We start from the raw sequence: 5,429 nt of genomic DNA, 5'->3' as shown, positions 1-5,429 counted from the left end.
ATGACATTCTCTTCAAAACTGTTTGCTTAGGCCACCTTGCGCAAACGTTTACCACATAAAAATTGTGTGTGAATGACAGCCTTTGCCACACAGTTCTTCTACGCACCGTGTGTGACCCATTAAATAATGCAAACAATAAAATTGTTAATATTGTGTGCGATGGCAACGCTATCACAAACGATTTAACAGGGAAAAATATGTGTGATGTACCTGCAAATGGAACATTTTCCTTGGAGCGACTGTGTGGGATGTATATACGAACGGAAACGTTTAGCGGGGACTGACTGTGTGGGATATACTTACGACCGGAAATGATTTCTCCTGTATAATTGTATTTTTAGCACTACTATACGTATAACTGTATTTGCTCACTCGACGGTTGCACACGACCTCATTTTGTCGAGCTTGTGTGACAGGAGGGCATATCCTCGACGGTTTTTGGGTCGTGCGGGAAGGACCCCCCTATCGCCCACACTCACTTGGTGATGGTTCCAAATGTCGTCGTGGAAAGGGGTTATAAACCATTTGTATAGCACCTCGTTGTACCAGTGATGTGTCCTTGGGTGCATATTTAGGTCCCATGCCAGGAATGGGAATGAATTACAACCGTACTAGTGTCTTGGTTTCTAAATCCCAATAAATTCAAAACTCACCAGAAAGCCATCAAAGGCGGCATGGTGTCATGCCACGGCACATATATGTCATGGTAAAAACATTGTCAATTTGGGCCAAGCTTTATTACAAACCTCTTACAAACAGAAGCCTGTCGCAAGAACCCTCATTTTTGATAGGGAAACATGTCCCCTTGTGGGCCAAACGATAATCGCTCCCTCTTCTAGCCTCGTATTTTCTTCTACAAACAACACGAAACAACGGGATATTCACGCTGAACTTTGCAATTATTCAGGGTTCGTTTGACCTTTTTTATTCATTAAGTGAGTTTTCGAGGCATTTAATATCCATAATTCAAATCCGAACTATAAATACATGCTCCAGTGCACCAAAATGGCTAGAAAAAATGTACATGTGTCCTTGGGATGCATGTTTAGGTCCCATGAAACGAATGGGAATGAATTAAACTGTCTCGCCATCCTGGCTTGGCCACAAACATTGCAAATCTCGGTTTTTAAATCTCTGTAAATCCAAAACTCACCAGGAAATCATGAAACTTGGCATGGTGTCACTACATGGTACATATAATTATCCAAATTGGGCGAAGCTATATTACAAGCCTCTTACAAACCGAAACTTCTCGCAGCCCTCGTGGTTTCGGTAGGGAATAAACATGCCCTCTTGTGGGCGAAACGATAATCGCTGCCTCTTCTTGCCTTGAACTTTGTGTTCTACAGGCAACATAGAATAACAGGAGTGCCGTGGTGAAATTTGAAATTGTTCTGGCTTTGTTTGGCCATTGTATATATTAATTAAGTTTTCTAGGCATTTAATGTAATCCATAATTCAAATTTGAACTACAAGCACATGCTCCAGTGAAGCAAAATGGGTGGGAAATCGTACATGTGTCATTGGATGCATGTTTAAGTCTAATTTAAGGAATGGGAATGAATTACAAACTTTTCGTCGTCTTGAAACATTGAGAATCTCGGTTTTTAAATCCCAGTAAATCAAAAACTCGCCCAAAAAACATGAAACTTGGTATGGTTTCATGACATGGCACATATATGTCGTGGTAAAAAAATCCTCCAGTTTGAGACAAGGCGCACACATTATTAGCCAATGAAGTCCTTTTTGAAACAAATAACTGACACGTTAATATCGCAAATGATTGTATTATATGAACCAAGTCAAAATTTAACCATCCTTGATGGTGTTCGTGCAGCTGTTTGAATAGACGGGACGAGCGCGAGAAGTCCGCCATGCAGGCTCGAGGGGACGCGTGCGAGCAGTCCGCCGCGCAAGCTCGACGGGACGTGTGCATCATGTCCAGCTCGCGGGCTCAATGGGAGACGTGCGAGAAGCAAGGCCGCCCATGCTCACTAGAAAGCGAGCTCTTTGACCTCCATGCACCAGCCACGGCCCGCCTCGCTCAGAACTTCTCCATTAAATGGGTAAATTAAAGCACCTAGATGGAGGGTGTTTGCTTGTGATCCCATGGCAGCATTTGCCTTGTTCGTGTTTTCAACTCATTTTCCAGCCTATTTTAAATTGCCACATAGGGCAATGGATAATACGATGACAAATAAAATGGCAATGGATAAGACAAAGACAAATTTACAATGGCGCAGATAATAATTGTCTTACATATTCCAGATAATTTAAAATGCCACATGCGGCAAAGCCCGGAAGACACGGGGGCAAGAAAAGAAGGTAATCGCAGACAACGATCTGGATGCTACTGTCTCTACCCGTTGATGGATCGCCGGGCGATGACATCCTCCAGCTCCTTCAATTCTTGACGACTTTGCTTGAAAGTAGCCACAGATTCCTCCACCTCCTGCTCGCGCTTGATCCTGATCTTCCTCAAGTCACCCATTAGTTCCTCGAACGACCACTTTCAGCGTCATCCCCGAGGCACTGCTCTGCTCATGTAGCATCTTCCAGCTGGCGGCCTCCTCCTCCTTCTCAGTGAACGCTTTGAGGAGCTTCGCATTTTCACCCATGAGTTGCTCAACGAGGCCAGTCGCCTTCTCAACCGAGGAATCACTGATCTCGAGCAGCTTCATCAAGCCGTCGACCAGCTCCTGTGGCTTAATGAGGCCAGCGAGAATGTCGTCGTCGCCGGCCAAGGACTTCAACAACGCCAGCTCGTCGCGATCGTTGACGCGGTGAGTGCGCTTGTGAGAGCCCTCGTGTGCCCGTGAGAGGTCATTCAAGGGCTCCACGGCGCGCCGGAACATCTATGGCTGCCGCTTCGCGGCGGGACTCTCTAGTGCTTCCACGGCCTTGGTCTTTGCTGTCTGGTTATATTTCCACCCGAAACTCCTCCTACCAGTCATGGCAGAATGACTTGACAGGAAAGACCAGTTTTGTGGGTGATGAGGAGAGGAACTATGAAGTAATTTTTGAGTGGGTAGTTTTTATAGCCCGGTGCTAAGTGTGAACACATATTAGTTTGATAGGTGTGAACAGATTTGCAATTACTTATTGCGTTGTAATCTGCAATGTGACGAGAAATAAGGTCAAAATTTATTGATGGCATGCAGAAGGTTGACCACGTGGTTGCTTGCCGTTGAGGCGGCCGCGGCGCGCTCTGCTCGCAGTTGTCCACGCGTTTTGCTCGCCATTGAGGCGGCCGCGGTGCGCTCCGCTCTAGCATCCCTGAACGCTCTGCTCGCCGTTGAGGCAAATTTAGAATGGCAACGGTTAATACTTCTTAATGATTGTCTTACATATTCAGGATAATTTAAAATGCCACATGCGGCAAGGCCCAGAACACTCACGATCTACATATGCATACAATTATAATAAAATATAGGCTAAAAGGCTGAGCTGGCGGCCTTCCGACAACGGTCTTCTCAGACTCCATGATCAGCATGGCACCCTTGCAGCCGTTCACTCTAAGTGTCCCGACCCGCCTCCGCCTACGGAGCTGCTGGCGCTGGGAGGCTCTTGGGGTTGTTGGGCCTCTTCCAGAAGAGCTTGACAGCGTGCAATCACGCGCATGATATCTCCACGGAACCGCTCCATTTCCATGTCTTTGGCCTGGTAGCAAATTCTATCCATCACCTACATCCTCAGGATATCACGTTGGCAATGTTCTACTTCGTCGAGGACGTCAAATCCGCCAAGGATGCGCTCGAGCCTGACCACCACATCATCGGGATCGAGGTTGACACGGGCGCCGCGGGCAATGATGAAGCCGCAGGCTTCCTGTCTATTGATATCGTGCAGGTCCTCTGCCCTTTCCTTGCGGTGCATCAGGCTCTCGATGAGCACTGGTAACGGCAGCTCTTCGGGTGGGTCGTCGATCATACTGCCGAGCAGCTCTGGATCTTTTGCACGGTGGATGGTAAACTGCTCATCACACCACCTCTGCAATATGTCGATTGTGCGCACAAGGACTGTCCCGCCGATATTGCTGCCGGTGGGCCATGGTGCATGCACCGGCTGATGAAGCTCTTGCTCCCCGACCTGCTCCGGCTCGTTCTCCTCGCCTAAGATGTAACGCAGGTAGGCGTCGACGTCGAAGCTTTGGTCGTTCCCCGGCATGCTTGGAATAACTAATGGCAGATGGGTGAGGACTAGATCTGCACAGAGTGTCGCGGCGGTGTGTTGCCGCCTGGGTTATATGCAGCAAGCCATTAGCTGGTGGCGGGAAACTGATGAGGGAAGAGGCATGGATTTTACAATTCACCCATGTGGAGCGTGATAAGCATTCGTCGGAGCGCGGGAAGACTAGGTGGAGCACACATACAACCCGAGTACCGTATCCGGTGCCACGTGTTATTTATCACACAAGTGTTACCATAAGGAAACGTATGTGTAACTTACTAATCATCGCACACGAGTACTCGCAGACGCATCATGTGCGATACTCCTAGCCATCGCAAGCAACTAGTTTGCATTTTTCAAAGTTTATTGTACACACAGAATCGCACATGAACTAACTGTATTAACCGCCTGTGTTGTAATTTCTCATCGCAAACAGTTCATTCGAGTCAGCTGTTTGCCACGTATCACACACATCTTGTTAAGTTAGAACCGTTTCTGTTGTGTTCCCTAGTGAAAAATAGTTCGTCCGAGTGAACCGTATGACGTATATCACACACACCTTGATCTGGCTAACCATTTCTGTTGCACTCCCTAATAGCAAACCGTTCATCAGAGTGAATTGTATGTCGTATATCGCACACACATTGATATGGCTGCCCGTTTATGTTGTTATGCCTCATCGCAAACAGTTCGAATGGATTAACCGTGTGCCCTGCATCGCACATGCAACTAAAATCTGAACGTTTTTTATGGCTCCGCCATCGCAAACGTTTTGCACCTTTTTTTACGTTTTTTACATCCCTGTTTGTGATTAATGCATCGCACACAGTTTCGTTAAAGGGTCTCTGATCGTAGTGTCGCGTTAGCAGCATCCTGTAGTAGTGAAAATATGCACCTATTACTTTCATCCCTCTCAATGCATGGGCCGCCCTCCTAGAGAGGTTACAGAAGATTTTGACAGATCATGGGATGCAATGTCGATGTATCTTTGCAACTACTAAACTCCCTAGAAATAAAGTTGTTTGTGGTTCATCGAGGCTAGAGGTATTGGGTGGAACCTGGTTGCTGGTTGGTGGATGGCCCGTGCAGGCCGGTTGGATCTACTTTCCATGTATGTGTCGAGTGCGTCTAGCTATTTGTGGATCACGTCTTCTGGATGGTGGGACGTGGGTTGTAGGGAGTGTATGGAGGGAATAACCGTACCACCGCCTCTGGTCTCCGCCACTATCTATTGGCGCAGGTGTAAGGAGCGGGGGGGG

This window comes from Triticum dicoccoides, chromosome 7B (genome assembly GCF_002162155.2).
Source record: "Triticum dicoccoides isolate Atlit2015 ecotype Zavitan chromosome 7B, WEW_v2.0, whole genome shotgun sequence".
Lineage (NCBI taxonomy): Eukaryota > Viridiplantae > Streptophyta > Magnoliopsida > Poales > Poaceae > Triticum > Triticum dicoccoides.
Note: the sequence above shows the minus strand (reverse complement) of the source record.